The following is a 23,081-nucleotide window of genomic DNA, read 5'->3' on the forward strand; positions in this document are numbered from 1 at the left end:
AGGTAGGTTATTTTCTCAGAGAGTGGTTAGGGTGTGGAATGGACTGCCTGCTGTGATAGTGGAGTCGGACCATTAGGAACATTCAAGTGGTTATTGGATAGGCACATGGAGCACACCAGAATGATAGAGAGTTGGATAGCTTGATCTTGGTTTCGGACAATGTTCGGCACAACATAGAGGGCCGAAGGGCCTGTTCTGTGCTGTACTGTTCTATGCTCTATGTACAGTATGGACTCAAAAACAGGAGCACCCAGCTGAACTTCGGGATAACAGTAATGGAAATGAATCAGGCTTAACAGTAGTTATATACAAATATACACAGGTAACATCAACAACTCATGACATCACCGCACCTACTGATGACATCAGCGATGGGTTCAAATAAAAAGATGCATAATAATAACACTCTATAACAGGCCATACTTGGCCCAAAGGAAGATTGATGTTGTTGTTGGGAAGTCCGTCATCTCAGTCCTAGGACATCACTTTAGGAGTTTCTCAGGTAGTGTTCTAGGTCCAACCATCTGCAGCTTCCTCAAACCTTCTTTCCATAAGGTCAGAAGTGGGGATTTTCACTGATGATTGCATAATGTTCAGAACCATTCGACTCCTCAGATACTGAGGCATTCCATATCGAAATACAGCAAGACCTGAATATCCAGGCTTGTGCTGGCATTACATAGATTTACATAGAATTTACAGTGTAGAAGGAGGCCATTCGGCCCATCGGGCCTGCACTGGCCCATGGAAAGAGCCCACTTAAGCCCACATCTCCACCCAATCCCCGTAACCCCACCTAACCATTTTGGACACTAAGGGCAATTTAGCATGACCAATCCACCTAACCTGCACATCTTTGGACTTTGGGAGGAAACTAGAGCACCCGGAGGAAACCCACAAAGACACGGGGAGAACGTGCTGACTCCATGCAGACAATGATCCAAGCAGGGAATCGAATGAGACCCTGGAGCTGTGAAGCACCTGTGCTAACCACTGTGCTACCGAGCCGTACCATCGCTGAATCCCCCACTATCGACATCCTGGGGGTTATTATTGAACTGGACCAGCCATATTAATACTGTGGCTATTAGGGCAGGTCAAAGGCCAGGAATCCTGCGGTGAGTAACTCACCTGCTAACTCCCCAAAACCTGTCCACTATCTACAAGGTGCAAATCAGGAGTGTAATGAAATACTCTGCACATGCCTGGATGATTGCAGCTCCAACAACACTCGGCAAACTTGACACCATCTAGGACAAAGTAGCCGACTTGATTACTACCCCTTGCACAAACATTCAATCCTTCCACCACTAACAAACAGTGGCAACCGTGTGAACCATTTACAAGATGCACTGCGGAATTCGCCAACAATCCTTAGGAAGCATCTTCCAAACCCAGGACCACTATCATCTAGAAGCACAAGAGCAGCAGATACCTGGGAACCCCACAACTTGGAGGTTTTTCTCCAAGTCACTCACCATCTGGACTGGGAAATATACCACCGTTCCTTCACTGTTGCAGGGACAAAATCCTGGAATTCTCTCCCTAACAGCACTGTGTGCACCTACACCTTGGGGACTTCCACGGTTCAAGAAGGCAGATCACCACCACCTGAAGGGCAACTCGGGATGGGCAGTAAATGTTGGTCGAGCCAATGAAACCTGTATCCCGTAAATGAACAAACACTGCAAAATGCCTAATGTGATTACAAAAAAAGCACAACTGTAGACTTGCGTTCGAGAGTATGCACAAGTGAATGATGTAATAGTCTATTATTCTAGGTGGCAATGTCACAAGTCAGATATGGGGCTGCATTCTATGGTTGTCGGCAGGATGAAGGACGCGGATCGGAAAGCGAGTGGTCTGCTTGCTTCTGCTCCACCATTCAATTGGATCAAGCATGTATGACCAATTAGCTATCCAACCGGAAATTGGTTAATTATCAGAATGAAGGGCCGTTCTACAACCCAGCCGGAGTTTAGACCAGGATTTCATGTGGCAGAAGGGTTCATTTAAAGGCCACCTGCTCTTAATCCCTTTTTTAAAAAAAATTGGGTGAGGTTGCGAACAGTTAATGCAGTCAAAATACATACAGACTCTGCCACTTTCATCAGCAGAATCTGCTGATAAATGCAATCATGGTCCCAGAGATAGGCCCTTTCATCCATCATTGTGCCACCTCATCATACCTACCATAAAGCACACTCAAACGTGTTTGCATCCAACACTCAAAAAATGCAACAGACATAAAATTTAACAAGAGCCCAATAGCTTGTTAATTGATTATCTCAAAATGGTGGCTGGGATTCAGATTTCAGCACCCGCCCGCCTTCTTAATATCCAAGTCAGACATGATGACGTCATTTTGCCTGCCTGACATCATCACACGGTAATTTATGTTCGCAAAGCCGACCCAATTTGCACCTGTGAAATTTATCCCACAGTTTTGTTTTATGGTCTCGTTTCAGCTTAAATTGCCAAGTCGAAATATCAATCTTAAACAATCTTTATTAATTATTCTCTAATATGCTCTGTGTAAAGTAGAAAGCAGGAAGTAGTTGGGAGTTTGGGTGTTTTTTTTAATGAAAGAATTACAGCGAATAAAATCTATTAAAGTAAATTGGATTTTTTTTCTTTGAACACTTTGCGTCAGTAAGTTATCCATCCTTAAACTGTGAATACTGAGCCGTATTTAAGTATGCCGATATCCTATAAAAGTATCAGTATTCAAAGATTAAATGATATTCAGCTCAGCGGGGGGAAATTAATCACTCATGCTATGTGCAGGCAATAGGTTTTACTTATAAAATCACATCTCATACAAAAAAAAAAACAACCAATGTGCTTTGTTTTCCACTTATGCCATCTTGCATTGTTCTGCATCCAACATCTCAATGGATAGATACATTATTGTACTCTCTTTCGTTACAACATCCTGTATCAGCTTGTATATGATTCAGAGCTCTCCACAGTACACCAATTCTTCCCGGTTTAATTTTTCTTCCTCTATATCCAGTGCCACCGTCCCTTTCTTTTTGTCAATTCTATTCAGAGCCATTACAATGAAACTATTGTATTGCTGCATGGCATTTAAGATTAAATTTTATCTTTAGTTTCTTGATTATCGAGTGTTATATCCCAATTTGAATGACTTAACTTTTTCATCCAAGCCTGAACCCTTCCCAATTAATCTTTCCTCTCCCAATAATGTACGTTTTCTATCACTACATTAGCTTAACAAAATTAATTCTACTTGAGCAACATTTTACTTTCCTCCCATGGCAAAACACATTTACAAATAATGTAAGTAAAGTCGCCATTGACCCAGATGACCATAGGCTGCTTTCTCTTTCTCAGGCGAGGGGCAAGGTTGAGAAGGTGGGCCTTCATGATCAACCTTCGCCAGTATGGGAAATGGATTGGGTTGGATTTGTTCATTGTCATGTTTACCGAGATACAGTGACAGGATTGTACTGCGTACAGTCCAAGCAGATCAGCAGATCATTCTATACATGAAAAAAAAACAGGGCATACATAAATACACAATGTAAATACATAGACACGGGCATCAAGTGTAGCTTACAGGAGTGCAGTACTACTCAGGAGAGAAGGTGTGTGAAGAGATCAGATCAGTCCATAAGAGGGTCATTTATGAGTCTGGTAACAGCAGGGAAGAAGCTATTTTTGAATCTGTTTGTACGTGTTCTCAGACTTTTGTATCTCCTGCCTGATGGAAGAAGTTGGAAGAGTGAGTAAGCCGGGTGGGAGGGGTCTTTCCCAAGGTAGTGGGAGGTGTAGACAGAGTCAATGGATGGGAGGCAGGTTTGCATGATGTACAGGGCTGTGTTCACGACTCTGTAGTTTCTTACGGTGTTCGGCCAAGCATTTGCCACACCAGACTGTGATGCAGCCAGATAGGATGCTATGGTGCATTTGTAAAAGTTGGTAAGAACCAATGTGGACATACCAAATTTCCTTAGTTTCCTGAGAAAGTATAGGCGCTGTTGTGCTTTCTTGGTCGTAGCATCGATGTGGGTGGACCAGGACAGATTGTTAGTGAATTTGAAGCTGTCAACTACGGTAACACAATGGTTGGCACAGTTGCTTCACAGCTCCAGGGTCCTAGGTTCGCGTCCCGGATTGAGTTACTGTCTGTGTGGTGTCTGCACATTCTCCCTGTGTCTGCGTGGGTTTCCTCCGGGTGTTCCGGTTTCTTACCACTGTCCAAAGATGGGCACGTTTGGTCGATTGGCCATGCTAAATTACCCTTAGTGTCCAAAAAAGGTTAGGTGGGATTACTGGATTACAGTGATAGGATGGTTTTAAGGGCTGATGCAGACTCGATGGGCTGTATGGCCTCCTTCTGCACTGTAAATTCTATGATTCTATCTCCACCTCGGCACCATTGATTCAGACAGGGATGTGTACAATACTTTGTTTCCTGAAGTCAATGACCAGCTCTTTAGTTTTGCTGACATTGAGGGAGAGATTATTGTCATTACACCATTCCACTAGGTTCTCCATCTCCCTCCAGTACTCTGACTCATCGTTGTTTGAGATTCAGCCCATTACAATTGTGTCCCACAAATCTGTAGATGGAGTTGGAGCCACATTTTGCCACACAGATGTGTGTATATAGGGAATACAGTAGGGGGCTAAGAACTCAGCCTTGCGGGCCCCTGGTATTGAGGACTGTAGTGGAGAAGGTGTTGTTGTTTATCCTTACTGATTGCCGTCTATGGGTCAGGAAGTCGAGGATCCAGTTGCAGAGGGAGGAACCAAGTCCTAGGTTTTGGAGCTTTGATAGGAGCTTGGCTGGGATTATGGTGTGGAAGGCAGAGCTGTAGTCAATGAGTAAGAATCTGACTTAGGAGTTGTTGTTGTCGAGATGCTCCCGGAATGAGTTCTTGGGCCAGGGGGATGGCGTTTGCTGTGGACCAGTTGTGGCGGTAAGCGAATTGCAGTGGCTCTAGGCATTCTGGGAGTAGGGAACTGTTGTGTCTCATGACCAACCTCTCGAAGCACTTAATAATGATCGATGTCAAGGCTACCGGATGGTAGTGGTGGAGGAACGTTGCCTGGTTCTTCTTTCGCACCGATATGATGGCGGTCTTCTTGGAGTAGGGAGAGGTTGAAGATGTCCGCAAACACATCCGCCAGCTGGTCTGCGCAGGATCGGTGTGCACAACCAGGGACACCATCAGGACCCGTCACTTTCCAAGGGTTCACTTTCAGGAAGGTTGATCTGACTTTGGAAACTGTGACAGTAGATATGTGTCCGAGGCTGCTGGGGCAGTTGACAATGGTTTGATGCTTTCCTTCTCAAACCAACCATAGAATGCATTGAGTTCATTGGGGAGCGGTTCGGTGCTGCCGGAGATTCTACTCGGCTTTGTTTTGTAGCCTGTTATGCTGTTTAAGCCTTGCCACAACTGATGAAAGTCCGTGACGTTAGCCTGTGACTTTAGCTTAGACTGATATTGTCTCTTGGCATCCCTGATGACTTTGCGGAGATCATACCTAGATTTCCTGTGTAGGTCAGGGTCGGCTGTCTTGAATGCCTCAGACCTGGCCTTCAGTAGGGTGTCAATCTCCCGATTAAACCATGGTTTCTGGTTGTGGAACATACGTACTACCTTCTTTGGCACGCAGTCTTCTACACACTTGCTGATAAAGTCTGTGACGGTGGGGGTACACTCGTTTAGGTTGGTCACTGAGTTCTTCAATATTGAGTGCACTGACTCCAAACATGAATAAGGCCTCCTTGGACTGACTCCTTGGACCAGCACTGCATGACCTTCTTAGCTGGATTCTCCTGCTTAAGTTTCTGCTTGTATAACAGGAGAATGAGCACTGTCTTATGATCTGATTTTCCAAAATGCAGTAGGGGAGTGGATCGGTAGGCGCCCTTGATTTTTGTGTAGCAGTAGTCGAGAGCTTTGGCACCCCTGGTGGAATTTTAGCAGGACACTCGAGGTTGGCCTGGCTGAAGTGCCCGACCATGATGAATAAGGCCTCTGGGTGTTCTGTTTCATTGTTATTTATCACTGTTGGCTTGCTCTGCGTTATGAACCACCTGTCCAGCCAACTGAGCTAAATTAGGTCAGGTTTATATCCAACTTCTACAGGCATTTAATAAAAATGGAAAATGTTAGAAATCCTACAACATGTCAGTCAGCCTCCCTAAAGTGGAAAAATAGATTATGACACCGTACTTGCATGGACTCTTCATCAGAACTCTGATGATAACTTCACACCCAATCTGTCTTTTCTCTTCAGAGAAAAGACTCATCTGCTGTTTTTCCGTTTTATTTTATTATTCTATTTGCTTTGAAGCAACAATACCTTGATGCTTGTTGAATCAACATACCCAAAGGGTTTGCACGTTTCATGCTATTTGAATTAAGTGCCTCTTATGTTGCAAGAATATTGGTTAGTTTAGCACCAATTTGCTTTAAAACTCATTTCTCCTCATTAAATGCAATTTCCCACTCATCTACCTTGGTATTAAGACTTTCTTCTCAGTGAAATTCAACTCTTCAGATCAGGCTGGGGCTGGTTTAGCTCACTGGGCTAAATCGCTGGCTTTTAAAGCAGACCAAGCAGGCCAGCAGCACGGTTCGATTCCCGTACCAGCCTTTCCGGACAGGCGCCGGAATGTGGCGACTAGGGGCTTTTCACAGTAACTTCATTGAAGCCTACTCGTGACAATAAGCGATTTTCATTTAATTCATTCATTTCATTTTCATTTCATTTATTCATTCAATTTGCACTACACACATGCAAACATAATTGTTCGACTTATGACATTCCATCAGTGTCATCATTGACAACAGCAGCAAGTCCTAGGACAAGCATTTACAGAAGTTTTGACAGGACACAGATAATGAACCAGGGCTGGTACAATGGGAAATTAGTCTCAGTTTTACAGTGTAACCGAACAGGTGCCAGAGTGTGGTGACTAAGGGATTTTCACAGTAACTTCACTGCAGTGTTAATGTAAGCCTATTTGTGACAATAATAAAGATTATAATTATTATTACGGAAGTGAAGGGCTGCATGTCTAGACTTGAAAACATGGCACTTTAGCATCTATTTTGCAAGCCTAAACTGTTTGCATCTCATCTGCCCATCCCAGCAAGAGAATGATGCATAACAATGGGCATCATCAGGAAATTCACAGTTTCGGAAATAAATCTATGGTTCTCATACGAATCTTATCTGAAAACCATTTTTTAAAAAATCATAATGTCAGATGGGTGAATCGGGTTATGAGTCACTGATTGATTTTAAAAGCACAGCAATAAAAAGTTCCAATAATTGATAAGAGGAAATTGGTAAGTATAAACGTTTGTCACATGGTTATTGAAATTCAACCCTAAGATAAATTACGGGTGAATTCCTATGTGAGAGGAACTTGGGACACTGTAGCCTAATACACACTGGTGGGCACTGATGCCTCACAGTGTCAGCGATCTGGGTTCAATTCTGGCCATGGGTGACTCTGTCCATCACTGGTTGTGTAGTATCTTAAGGTACTGATTGACATCTATACCAAGTGTTGTTTCAACTTCGGATCTCGGGAAAAAGGCATTAGAAATTGTAATTTTCTAAATATGAGATTGGTTTGCAGCTTGAAGTAGAGTATAAAACTTCACACAAACTAAACCACAAAACAAAATTACAGGTCAGCAGAATTGCAAGTCAACACAAGGGGACAAAGCAGTAATTTTTTGGGGGAAAATAGATCTCAAAGATGTTAAATAACTTTGGTATTTTTCCTGAATTAAAACATAAAAATTTTTACTTTCAAGATACACTTGTTGCTTCTCAAATTTCAGCCCGTCGGTAAACCATGGAGAACAACCCACTTAGAAATGCCAAAAGTAAATGCATCCATGTACATATAACAATAAATAGCCCATAAACTTTTTACTTCCCATTTTCATTACATTTCTCATGTGACACATACTTTCCTAAATCAAATAGCAAGGCAGAAAAATCAACTTCTAGCCTTCTGTCAATGCTACACCAGGCACTCATTTTGAAGAATATAAGATGAGCACTAATGGGTTACCTTATAGTATTTGCTCCCTCTATGAGAGAACACTTTTTCCTTTTTATCTCTTCTTCCAATAGCTTAACTGTTCATTGTGGAAAAATCGGAGCTACAATACTGCAACCCCAGCATTTTGTCATGGAATTAAGAATTAGTGCACTGATTATTTACAAGAATTTTGATGAGAGTACAACTTTAATACTTTGATGAATGCAAGTTAACCAAATTATTCATCTTCAAAAGCTGGTGTTATAATTTCGAAATCAGCAATTTGCTTGGTTTTCGAGAAATATTTTAAACTAGTCAAGTGCCTGACAATCATGCCACCGGTGCTGCAAAAGCCCCGTTTCATTGGTACTTCACACCTTGGCAACCACTCTCAATATATAAGCAAGAACAAAAAATTGGCAGGGTATTTACAAGTAGGACATCACAACTGACCTCACATACCTAATTTTCTATTTGGGATCATTGGATGGTGATCAAGTGCAGATTTGTTGACCAATCTTAACTTTCCTCACTAAAGGACAGTTCTAGCATCTGTAGAGCAATTCCAGCTGATATCAACTTAGCTCATTACAAAGCAAGAACTGAAAGTGGAACCGTTGTAGTTAATCGTCTCACATGCGAAGCACTTACCTGAAAGAGCTATCAGGAGAGAGCCACTTAAAAAAATCCATTCACTACACTGAACTTTGAAACCAACTGATATAAAAATAACAACATTGTACAAACAAGCTACTTTCATGAACCAAGTAATTATTATTGAAGTTAAAATGTAAGATTGAGTTAAGATCAACTAAAACTACGTCATTTCAATAATCGCTCAATGGAATAAATTTTCTCAGTTCAGAACATGATTTTTAGACTCCACTGAACATTCAGAACCACAATAAATGTGATAATATGACGACTCTGGATTGGTGCTCCAATAGCCTGAGCAATGACATTGGGAGTATAACCTGAAATGTGAGATAATGCATTTTGGAAGGGCTAATACAGGTAGGGAATATACAGTGAATGGTAGAACCCTCAAGAGTAGTGATAGCCAGAGAGATCTAGGTGTAGAGGTCCACAGGTCACTGAAAGGGGCAACAGGTGGAGAAGGTAGTCAAGATGGCATGCTTGTCTTCATTGGCCGGGGCATTGAGTATAAAAATTGGCAAGTCATGTTGCAGCTGTATAGAACCTTTGTTAGGCCACATTTGGAGCATAGTGGTCAATTCTGGTCACCACCCTACCAGAAGGATGTGGAGGCTTTGAAGCAGGTGCAGAAGAGATTTACTAGGATGTTGCCTGGTATGGAGGCATTAGCTATGAGGAGAGGTTGAATAAATTTGGTTTGTTCTCACTGGAACGACGGAGGTTGAGGGGCGATCTGATAGAGGTCTACAAAATTATGAGGGGCACAGACAGAGTGGATAGTCAGAGGCTTTTCCCCAGGGTAGAGGGGTCAATTAGTAGGGGCATAGGTTTAAGGTCGAGGGGCAAGGTTTAGAGGAGATGTACGAGGCAAGTTTTGTTTTTTTGTTTTTACAGAGGGTAGTGGGTGCCTGGAATTCGCTGCCGGAGGAGGTGGTGGAAGCAGGGACGATAGTGACGTTTAAGGGGCATCTTGATAAATACATAAATAGGATGGGAACAGAGGGATACGGACCCCGGAAGTGTAGAAGATTTTAGTTTAGACGGGCAACATGGTCGGTGCAGGCTTCAAGGACCGAATGGCCTGTTCCTGTGCTGTACTTTGCTTTGTTCTTTGAAGAAATTACGAAAACAAAAGTTGGAAAATGTCACAAATATGAAAGAAGTCTTACAACACCAGGTTAAAGTCCAACAGGTTTGTTTCAAACACGAGCTTTCGGAGCACGGCTCCTTCTTCAGGTGAAGGAGCCGTGCTCCGAAAGCTCGTGTTTGAACAAACCTGTTGGACTTTAACCTGGTGTTGTAAGACTTCTTACTGTGCTCACCCCAGTCCAACGCCGGCATCTCCACATCACAAATATGAAAGACCTAACTCTGGATTTCTAATTCTTTGTCCTTAGATACAAATGTGATAACATGACGACCCTGGATTGGTGCCTCAATAGCCTGAGCAATGACATTGGGAGTATAATCTGAAATGTGAGGTAATGTATTTTGGAAGGGTGGCAGCATCTAACAAAATACTGGATGATGCTACAATTAAGACCATTCACCTTTCTGGAAAAGCTAATCAGAATCAGTTGCAATTTAGATTCGATAAACAGAAAACTTTGGAGACGAAAGCAAAATATTGCAGATGCTGGAAATCCAAAAAGAACGCTGGATATACTCAGCAGGTCAGAGAGAGACAAATAGAGTTAATAATACAGGTGAAAGACCTTTCATCAGAACAGAACAAAGATCGAAATGTGTAAATTTTTAAGACAGTAGAAGGGGGAGAGGCAGGAAGAACAAAAGGGAACATTTCTGATAGGTAGGGCAGAAGAGATAAAGATTTCATGATGCAAAAAGCATAATGTGGTAATGGGTACAGTAAACAAAAACAAAAGTTGTGTTCGGATGATGTGTGAATATAGCAGACATCGGAATCCAACATGAAAGGATAAAGCAACAATTCAGCAGAAAAACAGAACAAGATGGAGGTAGTTCCTATCTAAACTTGTTGTACTCAATATTTATTCCAGAAGGGTACGATGCTGAGACAAAAGATGGTGCAATAATCCTCTAGTTTATGTATGTTAAGTTTCATTGGAACATTGTCGCAAAGAGGTTGAGTGGGAGCAAGGTAATAAATTGGAATGACAGGTAGTAGGAAGCTCAGGGTCATGCATATAAACGGAGCAGAGGTGTTCTACAAAGCACCTCGTCTGTTTTTGGTCTTCCTAGACTACACTGTGAACTGTAAACACTAAATATTAAATGAAAAAAGTACACCAAAATCACTGTTTCCACTTGGAAGGAATGTTTGGGCCTTGGTGAGAAGGGAGGAGGTGAAAGGAGAAGTGCTGAAACTTCAGTGTTCGCACAAAAAGTTGCAGTAAGGAAGGATGGGGTTATTAGGGCTGACCGAGGACAGGTATCTCAGAGTGAACAGTCCTTTTGAAATGCTGAATGGAGAGGGCAAGGGAAGACATGGTTAGTGTTAGCATCATGCTGGAGCTGCCGAAAATGAGAGAGGATGGTTCACTGAATACAGAGGCTGATGTGGTGGAAGGTGAGGATGTAAGGAACGCTATCATGGTTCCAGGAGGGAGAGGAGTGAAAGCAGAAATGTGAGAAATGGATTGGACGTGGCGGAAATCAGAACAGATGTGACAGAGGTGGAGAAACTGCAACAAGCAGGATGTGAGAAGTATGGTCAAGGTAGCTGTGGGAGGCTGTGGATTTATGATGAATAGTTGATAGTCTCCCTGCAGAAATGCAGACAATGGAAATGGAAAATTTGAGGGAGAAAAGGAAAAGAGTGATAGACCAGGTGAAAGCGAGGGAAGGATGGGAATTTTGAACAAAGTCAGTTAAATTTTCTAGTTCACGTTGACAGCAGGGGGTGACCCGATACAATCATCAGTGTATCAGGTGGGAGATTAGGACTAAAATAACGAATGTTCCACATACCCCACAAAAAGTAGGCACAGCTAACCTTACCAATGTGGCACAGTGGTTAGCACCGCTGCCTCAATCAGAAACATAATTAAATGTAAGCATAGCCAACCTTTCTAGTACCACTTGCCTCAGCTTTCACCACATCTATTACCTCCATTTATATCTTGTCAGCTTCTTCTTCCTTAACAAACAGCTATGTAAAGTAATCATTAAGTATTCTCGCCTTCCTCTACACCTCCAAGCATGCATCATTTCTTTGTCTCGAATAGGACCCACTCCCCTCTTATCACCCACTTTTTGCACAGTTAGATGGATTGGCCAAGCTAAATTCCCCTTAATTGAGAAAAATGAATTGGGCACTCCAAATTATTATATTTTTAAAATTATTTTCCATCCCTCCTAACAGTAATAGAGGGTCTTACAGTACTGTCGCAACACCCTGGGCTAGTGTGCGGTCATTCCCAGCTCCACTTGACCTCCCGGAGTAGCAACACAAGTGCAATTAGATGTAATTTTAAAATACCAATGGTCCTTGTCTGAGCCGAGTAAACTGAACTCACCAGGTTTGTAACTTTAACACAAATAACCTTTTATTATCTACAGTATTAAAATTAAACTGACAAAAAAATGGAACTTTCTCAACCCTCCCCTGCTTGCGCGTACACAAAAACAACAGAGGGGGAAAGGGTGATTGAGAACAAAGAAAATATGCAAAGCATAAAAGATCTTTGATGCACTCGAAAGGCTTCCAGTTAATTCTTTCTGGGGTTCAAACCTTGGTTTGGTGCTTCTTCCTTCCAAGCTTTAGATGGTTTTCTCTGGCACAGTTGTCTACTTTCTCTGTATTTTCAGGAATGTCGCCATCCAACTAAACCGGTTTCCTCCAAAACTGGTCCCCAAGATTCATTCGACACTGGCTATTTGTTTCTCCTCTCCAAAATACAAAACCAAGGTACACAATGCCCTGACAAGCTGTTTGCTTCAGCTAGAGTCCTCTGTTTAAAGGCACATTCCGAATATGGGTCCACGGACCAAAATAATAAAATTAATTGGTGAAAAAAAATAAACAGAAAGGACTCTTGCAGTACGACCGGAATCACCAATCTCTTGCATCTCACCCAATTGAGCCAGTGAATATTTCAAAACCATTTAGGCTTGGGAGTTGTACAGTTGATCACAGATGTGCTGCACATTTGAAGAAATTGACACTAAAAATTTTCAGGAAATAAAAAGAGTTAAATAATAGTATGAAAAAGGTGTCACGACCATTTAACATTGAAATATAGAACATAGAACATAGAACAGTACAGCACAGAACAGGCCCTTCGGCCCTCAATGTTGTGCCGAGCCATGATCACCCTACTCAAACCTACGTATCCACCCTATACCCGTAACCCAACAATCCCCCCTTAACCTTACTTTTATTAGGACACTACGGGCAATTTAGCATGGCCAATCCACCTAACCTGCACATCTTTGGACTGTGGGAGGAAACCGGAGCACCCGGAGGAAACCCACGCACACAGGGGGAGGACGTGCAGACTCCACACAGACAGTGACCCAGCCGGGAATCGAACCTGGGACCCTGGAGCTGTGAAGCATTTATGCTAACCATATGCTAATAATTGTGTTACTGATTCGTTTAACAACTTAATACACAAAAAGTGCTGATACTTATGTCACATTTTGACCTGCACTTTGCAGTGAGAACAACGGTAGGACTATCAGCGCTCATTATTAAGGAGAAAACTAGAGAGCAACTATCAGTTAATTGCGGAAATCAAAAAGTTTCAGTTAGTTATCCTGTACACTGGTACCTCAAGAGATACTCGCCATTTATGGCGAAGTTGGGGTATTTACCCACCAAAGGCATCGTTAAAAGGGCAAATTAATTTTTAATTTGTGCCAAGTTTAAACTGCTGCCAATCAATAACTCTGTCACTTTAATGTTACATTCAAAGGAGTGGTGTTTCATTTCTTCAGATACTAATTATTGTGGGAGATTTAAAAACTTTTTTTTTCTTTTTCTCTCTATTTTGCTTTCTGTACATTATTTCACATTCAACTAAATATTCTAATTTACATTTCCTGGGAGAGTTTATGAGTTGGCATTTTAACCTTCCAAAATGGGAAGGTTTAAGACAGGACGCAAAAATAGAAAACTCTCAATCCCAAGCTGCCTCAAACCAATACAATTTTATTTTTCAGAGAGGTAGGAGTAGGGGGCAGGGTGACCATCACTCAGATTATGCACATTGCTTATTTATTAATATTTTATTGAGACGACACATCTCAGACTTTTTACACTGTTCTAACCTATTGCAGGTTGGCTGGCTTGCACCCGTGTCTGGAATGTTGGCTGCTAAAGGAAAGCAAGGACTCTTTCACTGAACAGCTAAGTGCTTTTCTGGCACTGCTTCTGAGTGAGGAGAATTAAATGCAGCATGACCTAAGGGAAACCCATTCTTTTGGGGTCCCTGCCTGCCATCTTTCTTTTCAATATCAAGCTCTGCATGTCTCAGTACGGATTCTTCAATCTGAGTCCTGCGAGACCAACAAACGAAGAACCAAATTTACCAACTGACCCACCAAACAAAATCAATGGACAAGATTTCACTTTTATAAGTTTCACAACACAATCAAATCCAAAATCAACATAAATTAAACCTGAATTAAAATGCAAATTGTGATCAATATAAACAACGCATGAAATAACAGATACAAATATATTTTTCCTAGATTGTCCAGGCAGTCCACTTGGCATATATGTCACTAATTCCAGCCACAAAGTCCTTGGAAGCTCTGAACATCCTCAAGTAAAATTCCAACTCAATTATCTTCCAAAAGCAGTTTTACTCCACCCAAATTCCACAGGTACATCATTTTCCAGATCTTCCTCAGTTCTGCTTTCACATCCAGCCTTCTTGGTCTTCCTTTACAACTGCACCGCAACGTCTTGTCCTACTCTTATTCAGCAGACCTGGTTACCTGACTCATTTACGTTGCACTCTGGGTCACTTGGTTCCGGGTTTTATAATAATAATAACAATAATAATCTTTTATTGTCACAAGTATGAGGTTTCTGTGAAAAGCCCCTAGTCGCCACATTGTACTGAATTTAAATACTCCACCTCTTCCAATGGGATTTGCTGCGTTTCAGCTGCTGCCTGGTTTACCTACTGCTCCATGGACTCAACAACTGCTGACCACATAAGTCTGATTCGTTGAGGAAATACACAAATGCTTGTCCTATGCATACGTGTCGCAAATCCCCTTCAAAGAGTGCTGCACTGTTTCAACTTTCTAATTACCACAAATAAATGTTTAAAAGACTACATAGAAGTCTGCAGGGACATGTATGTGCAATGAATGGCAAGCATCATTCATTCCCCACTGGCTATAAAATGCAGGCCCTTGTTGAAAAATCCTCAATCTTTCCACACTTCATTTGTTTAGACAATGCAAGAGTCAAAGCAATCAAAAATATGAGAAGTTAAATAAAAAAACGTGCATGATGAAACTATTATTTAAACTACAGTGCTTCACCCTGAGGAACCCATAACCTTTTATTACTAATTTTCTTCCCAGTGGAAATTACAACAAATAAAAAATGGAGACCAGAAACATTTCCTGAACTTTGTTTTAATAAGGACATTAGGAGTCCACACCGCGTAAAATAAAGAAACAAAGTTTTAATTACAACACTATATATACATAGCCCGGTAGATCCCGACTGGATTCCTCACTCGTCGGTGTCTTTCTAGTCGGCCTCTTATACAGAGGTAAGAGAGATCGGGCCCCCCGCCCCTAGCAGGGAAGCTCAAACTCCGCAAGGACCACAGGGAAGATAATCATTCCCACCCCGTAGGCCCCCCGTATGGGCTACTGCATTTGTAATCACAAATTTTACTGACAATCTTTCTCTCTGAAAGAGTTTTTGAATTAAAGATTTAATTGGCATTGAATAGAAGAATAGCAGGGTTTTGTGCTGGGTTCACTGCGCATGAAGCAACCTCGCATATTTAAATGACTTTTTGAAACTCATTTAAACAGGCTCAGCCCAAGGGCGGCACGGTGGCGCAGTGGTTAGCAGTTCTGCCTCACACCGCTGGGGACCAGGGTTCGATCCAGGCCCCAGGTCATTGTGCATGTGGAGTTTGCACAATTTCCCCCATGTCGATATGGGTCTCACCCCCACAACACAAAGATGTGCAGCGTAGGTAGATTGGCCATGCTAAATTGCCCTTTAATTGGAAAAAAAAGAATTGGGTACTGTAAAATTATTGATAAAAATATATACTCAGCCCATTCAAGGCCTGGATCTCCGGGTTTCCAGGTTTCAATGCCTTCATCTACGCAGTGCAAGGCCGGCCCAAATCAATACTGGTTTCCAAAAACGTAAACCAGGCGTGATGGCCACTCAGGGGGATTTAAGAGGCCATTGGTGCCCGCAAGTCCAGGGCCCTGCCAAGGAGCAGGTTGCTGCCAAGGGGCAGAGACAGAGAGGGGTCATGGCCAAAAAAGTGGGGTGTGGGAAAGAGAGAGAATTGAGGGGGTGGGCTTGAAAGGGGGGGGGGGGGAAGCGGGTAAAGGGTCTTAAAGTGGGTGGGGCCTTGGCAATCCCTTAGCGGGTTATCGCTCACTTGGGGGTGTTGCTTTCATGTTTGTGTGGTGTGGGAGTGTTGAAACAGACATTTATTGGGGGGTGCGGGGTGTGAGGGGACCTCCAACTTAACTTTGGAGGAGCTTGTCTTGCAAGTGTCTTTCGCTCCCCACTCCAGAAAAAAATTCCAATGTGGTTGAATTCAGTGAAACCTCCCCAAGCTCCAAAAAAAAATCAAGTGTGGGTGAATTGCGATAGAAATTGCACCAGGTTGCCAGCGGGAATCTCACCACTTTTCCTGTCCAAAATGCCACTTAGTCATGTTTCAACTTATATATGTTTATGTTTACTGATAAGTAAACAATTAAAAATTGAAGCCATAGGAACCGAGAATGGGAAGTGCTTAACTAAAAATGCAGTATGCATTCTACCGGGAAAAAAAATATCTCTACATCATTCAGTTTTTGTTAAGGCAAATAATTTAATATGTTGCAAAATGCTGAAATCTTCAACTTAAAGCAGAAGTTCCACATGAGTTTCTCCTGTAATCAACACTATTGTTTTAACTGGCAAGATGTTTTAAAATACCATCTTGCATCTCTCACTGTTCACCTAAAAGCCAAAGGACATGATCATCGATTAATGTAACCACCTCATTGGCATTATTTAATATGAGAGTTTACATTGTGGTAACAGTGAGTTAAGCATTTGCTACTGTCAAAACAGTTGTTAACAAAAAGTAACTAGTCTATCGACTTTTTTTTTCTTTTTTATAAATTTAGAGTACCCAATTATTTTTTTCCCCCAATTAAGGGGCAATTTAGCATGGCTAATCCACCTAACCTGCGCATCTTTGGGTTGTGGGGGTGAAAACCCCTTGCAGACACGGGGGGGGGGGGGGGGGGGGGGGGGGAATGTGCAAACTCCAAGCGGACAGTGACCTAGGGCCGGGATTCTGGGTCCTCAGCACCGCAGTCCCAGTGCCATCCACTGCGGCACCGTGCTGCCCTCGTCTATCGGCTTAACGTGCCTTTACTGCAATTATCTTTTGAATCTTAAGAAACATTTCAAACCTGGAAAAAGGCTCCAAGAGTCAATGAGAAAGTAACTCTAGATTAGAATTTCTCCTAGTTTGTTCTATATCTGTGTCGTTATGGACCAAAACTGTTTGGATAGAGACTTGTGGTTCACTGATATATCAGAGTGCAGTGATTCAAGAAGGGAGCTCACCACCACCTTCTCAGGGGCAATTAGGGATGGAATTAGATGCTTGTTTAGCCAGTGATGCCCACAGCCTGTAAATGAATAACAAAAACATCCAAAAATATTAAAAATCAGCCAACTCTTCCCAAGGGCATGCCAGATAGGCTCATATGCTTGTTGATGGTCAAAGATCAAGGAGAAAGCAAACGTTTCCTCAAATGGAGGAAAATTCCATTCAATTTCTTAAACTTGTTCTGTTGTACTATGCGTTTGTATAAATCTATATGTACAGATGTGTCTACAGGCATGCATACATATAAAAACAGAAAATCAAGAGAAATAACAAGGTTCAAAGGAGCAAAACATACTTGCATCAATAATAGACTCAAGTAGGGACCAAGAGAATAAAAAATGAACATTTGCATCAATTTAGCCTGGAATTTTTTTTAAACCAATTGAAATCATTAAATTAGGAACAAATAATAACTGTACAGTGATAATGGCCCAGAAGTTCCGGGATCAACACAAAATGACTTTGGCCATAAATTATGCATAAAGAGCATAAATTATGCTGTTGTGTCCCTTTTCAAGATAAAGATAGATAGTTTTTTGAAGAATAAAGGAATAAAGGGTTATGGTGTTCGGGCGGGAAAGTGGAGCTGAGTCGACAAAATATCAGCCATGAATGGCGGAGCAGGCTCGAAGGGCCAGATGGCCTACTCCTGCTCCTAGTTATTATGTTCTTATACTTCCCTTTGTGAGCTTATTCCCAAAACTTCCTGGAAAAGTGATTTGAATATGTTGCAACCAGCATTATCGCTAAATACTTTTAAAATGGCAGCGCCAATGGCTTGGTCCATCAGCACAAATTGAATAGATCAATATTGACAAGATCTGAGTCACAAAATTCAGAACCTCAAATCCTTTCACAATGTGGAACTTGATTGGAGTTATTGACACACTCAGTTCTTGTATCCCATTTCCAGGAACATTCTAACTGAAGACTTATTTTTAAACTACTTATTTCAAGGATTACATCTGGAATTTAAGATGCCGAACAAAACTCATTCAAAAGGGTTCAACAAAAATCCATCCATTACTTAAGCATAAAACGGGGACAAAGATATAGGGAACAATGTCCATTTTGGCTCAGGCTATGTTCAGGCATTTCTGGCCATCAACTTGAAGTGGTGCCAAGTCTCTTGTATATCCTAATAAGAAGTCAAACATTCCATTTAAGGACCTCTTCCTGAAATTGGTCAGAAATTGACTGGAGCACAGTGGCATGTTCCACTCAGTTTTTCTGCTTCCTTCTTCAGCTCAGCCAGCAACAGGAGCTGGTTTAGCTCAGTGGGCTAGACAGCTGGTTTGTAATGCAGAACAAGACCAGCAGCGCAGGGTCAATTCCCGTCCACCTGAGAATTCTGAATTCCCCCTCTGCGTACCTGAACAGGCGCCGGAATGTGGTGACTGGGGGCTTTTCACAGTAATGTCATTGCAGTGTTAATGTAAATCTACTTGTGATACTAAAAAGATTACTATTAACATGTTCCAAGATGCTTCACAGGAACGTTGCCAAACAAAATCTGACATTGAGTCACATAGGGAGATATTGAGACAGATGATCAAAAGATTGGCTAAGGAGGAAATATTTAAAAAGCATCTCTAAGAAGCAACGGGAGACAGAGAGGCAGAGAAATTTAGGGAGGGAATTTCTGATCTTGGGGCCTTCAAAGCTGAAGGAACAGCCTTCAATGGTGGAATGATTAAATTCAGGGATCAAAAAATTACAATTTGAGGAGCACAGATATCAGTGGATTATGGGCAATACTCTCTCATTTTTCTTTGCTACGCACATCCTCTTTTGTCCCCTGCATGCACTGGACTGCTGAGCAGCCATATGCCAATACAGTTTAGAGGAGACATTAATTGTGGAGCTGGAAAATATTATAGAGATGTAGCAGGCCACATCGGCAAAACTGAGGTGTTATTTAACTGAGAATCAATGTCGATCAACATAGAATTTACAGTGCAGAAGGAGGCTATTCGGCCCATCAAGTCTGCACTGGCTCTTGGAAAGAGCACCCTACCCAAGGTCAACATCTCCACCCTATCCCCATAACCTAGTAACCCTACCCAACACTAAGGGCAATTTTGGACACTAAGGGCAATTTATCATGGTCAATCCGCCTAACCTGCACATCTTTGGACCGTGGGAGGAAACCGGAGCACCCGGAGGAAACCCACAGACACACGGGGAGGATGTGCAGACTCCGCACAGTGGAGGAGTGTATTAGAATCGTCGAGTTTAGAGTAACAAAGGAATGGATGAGGGTTACAGCAGCAGAAAAGGCAGCAGTGGAGTAGGGTAATGATATGGAGTCAGAAATAGGACACCTTAGTCATGGTGCAGATGAGAGGTCAGAAGTTTATTTTGGGATCAAATATAAAACAAAGGTTGTTAACAGCCTGGCTCAGCCTAAGACAATTTCCAGGGAAAGGGGCTAGAGAACAGAATTTGTGTTAGAGATTAGAAACAACGGCTTTAGTCACCGGACCAATATTTTAGTTAGAGAACATTTCTGCACATCCAGGATTGAATGTCGGAAAGGTGGTCTGAATTTAGAGGCAATGAAAAAGACGAAAGAGGTTGCAGCAAGATAGAGCTCAACATTGGCACTTTATATGGGGGTTCTGATCGCAATGGCTAAACCAGTTCTTTGCCCTATTCATTCAAATCTGTATCCCTTGGCTTCAGGGAGCAGAGATGGGGAGGGCATATCAGTATGAAAGAGTGTAATGTTTGATATGGGTAAGAGTTCATCAAAGCAAGGGAGACATTGCAGTTGAGCAGATTGCTAGCTGGAAAAATGTTGTGCTGAATGGAGGGCCAATGGTTAGACAGCTGGGATATTAAAAACTTAGCAGCAAGTGAACAAAAGTATCTTTGCGCTGATGGTATCCTGCAGTCCCACCGCTGCGTTTTCTTATTCATTTAACGTAGAGACAGGAGGAGCAGGAATGTTCCTGACTTAAGAGTAGGTCACTGCTGGGCTGCCCTTGCCCACATCCTGTCCCATTTCCCAGAACATACACAGGGGCTGTTGCTGACATCAAAGCTGGCTCAAATTGGTCCAGAGGAAACCAGGGAGCTGTCTTCGGAGAGCAAACACGCACTGAAATTATTCACATGAGGCCCAGTTTCAAACCAGCCTCAGGACTCCAGGGTCTGTTGCATGCCGGCACTGCATGGATCATTTTCGGCCAATCAACAAATGTAAACAAATTCCTCTGCCATTTTTATTTTCATCAATGGCATGCACATGTATTTCAGTCATGTACCATTCACACAATATACATTAAACCTAACAAATAATGATCAAGAAAATAAACACAGAAAATGCTCGAAATACTGAGGACTTCCGGCATTGTTTTCATGCAAAATTTCCAGCATCTGCAGTATTTTGTTTTTGTATTAATAAAGAAAAAGTGATTTGTTGGGTTTTCAAAGAGCAGATTAATTTGAACTCATGAATTTATGTTCAGCCTCATCATTTTCTGCCCAAGTGGCTATGGCAGGAAAACTGGCCTAAACACAGAAAATTTTGAATCGCCATTGACTTAACTGTGTTGTGGAGGTATTATAATCATCTTTGCAGAGCTTCACCATGGGTATTGGCATAGTGGTCCAAAAGTCTTTTGGCTTTCCGTGAAGTGTGACGGTATGACTGGCCATAATTTCTTAAAACCTCTGGTGTAAAATGACTGAAACTGCAGAGGACATTCGGTGCTAATTAGTTGTGCATCATGGCATAATTGTAACAATGTTTCACAGCATCATCATAATAATAATAATAGTAATAATCACTTATTGTCACAAGTAGGCTTCAATGAAGTTACTGTGACAAGCCCCTAGTCGCCACATTCCGGCGCCTGTTCGCGTACACAGAGGGAGAATTCAGAATTCTCAGCTGGTACGGGAATTGAACCCGCGCTGCTGGCATTGTTCTGCATTACAAGCCAGCGGTTTAGCCCACTGTACTAAACCAGCCCCTATGACATTACTATGTAAAACAAAACATTTAAAAATAATTCACTTAACTTGCATTTAACTATTTCATCTCGCATGAAACAAGTCAATCAGAAACTTCAAAACGTAATTTAGTTCAAACATACGAGTGGAAAATAAATCAAGAAACACTAGCTAAACCAACCTATAGTAATGCATTCACATGAAAAATAAACCCTCTTATTATAACCAATAACTTCATCCAAGTGAAAAACCATGAGTGCGACCCTCGGTTCTGACAAGGATGTTACTTTACCAATAGACAGCATTTCTGTCACCTTGTGTCATTGCAGTCAAGACTTCTGACAATCAATAAAGGATGGAGACTAACATCCCTGCAAGCTCTGAAAATTTAGCACCATCAGCAACAAGAAACAGCATCTTTATAAAAAGCAAGGAGATAAAATGTCTGCCTCTTTTCTCCCAGAATACACCAGAAGCACACATGACAAAAATGCACATCGACCCTTGTTTTGGTTTAGACATGGAATTATAACCCCAGTTAAATGTTATAACACAAGAAAAAAGGCTACATAATTCAATGTAATCAATTCATACTTAACTTTTTTTTAATGAGTGATCAACAATAAGCTGCAGTCTTCACCAGTCTACAATTACGGTTGAATTATTTAGGTATGAGGCTGTAATATAATTCACTTATCACACCTGTTCTGAGGCTGTATTTTATTCCAATTTAAAATGATTATACTGCAGTAGTTTTACAACAGTACAACTTTGCAAAGACTTGTTTTCTCAATTGCAACAATGCAGACTGCCCAATTTTTGTTCTGCTAATCTATATTCACAAATAAAATATTTCACTCCATCTCAATCAAGATCAAACTAGTTTAGATAACCATCAAAAGAACATATATTCAGTTTTGACTTTTTGCTTCACTTTTATAACAGCTCCACAACAACAATGCATGTTGTTACTGTTGTAAAGCCCCTTAAATGTTTTAAAAATCTGGATAATGTCTCCTCTATCTTTTTCTCACCAATGAAAACAATAAATTTGATCAATCTCGTCATGTTAGTTTGCAGTTACACGGCATTTTGTATGACCTCAAGCTAATGAGATAGTTCCCTTAGATGCATAACCAAACAGCTTTGATTCAATGCAAAAGTGAAACTCCAATCTTAAAATTATATTATTTTCTGAATCAGTATCAAGATACAGAATACTGAGTACTGTAGAGAATATTTCACATATAGTTGTACCAATGATCTTGGCAAGGTTAGGGTAATGATTTTCAACTAATAATCAACTCCACTTGAAATATATCCCAGTATATATTGGGAAAAGCTGATAACATCTGATCATGTGTGGCTTGTCTGTAGCAATTAATGTATTTTATACCAAACCATGAAATATTGTAGAATTACAGCAAAAACATCAACATAAGGGAAGATGATGGCATGCGATAATGTAATTCAGGGGCCCAGGCTAATGCTCAGGGCCCCACCATGGCAGCTGGTGAAATTTCAATTTATTTACTAAAATCTGGATTTGAAAGCTAGTCTCAGTAATGAAAACAACAAAACCATTGTAGAGATCTATG

The 23,081-nt window shown here is 41.5% G+C and overlaps 1 protein-coding gene across 8 annotated transcripts in view; it reads right to left on the minus strand.

The window, feature by feature from the left end:
* The window catches only part of prkcz (protein kinase C, zeta), a 643,052-nt gene that overhangs the window by 491,447 nt on the left and 128,524 nt on the right, over positions 1 to 23,081 (minus strand). Inside the window, exon 1 of one of the 8 annotated variants that reach the window (XM_038773794.1) lies at positions 12,420 to 12,675. The exons of the other annotated variants lie outside the window; for them this stretch is intronic. The gene's annotated coding sequence lies outside the window, so the exon portion shown is untranslated. Of the gene's footprint in view, positions 1 to 12,419; positions 12,676 to 23,081 lie in introns of those variants that run through there. 8 annotated transcript variants of the gene reach the window in all.

The sequence above is a fragment of the Scyliorhinus canicula genome, chromosome 16 (assembly GCF_902713615.1).
Source record: "Scyliorhinus canicula chromosome 16, sScyCan1.1, whole genome shotgun sequence".
Lineage (NCBI taxonomy): Eukaryota > Metazoa > Chordata > Chondrichthyes > Carcharhiniformes > Scyliorhinidae > Scyliorhinus > Scyliorhinus canicula.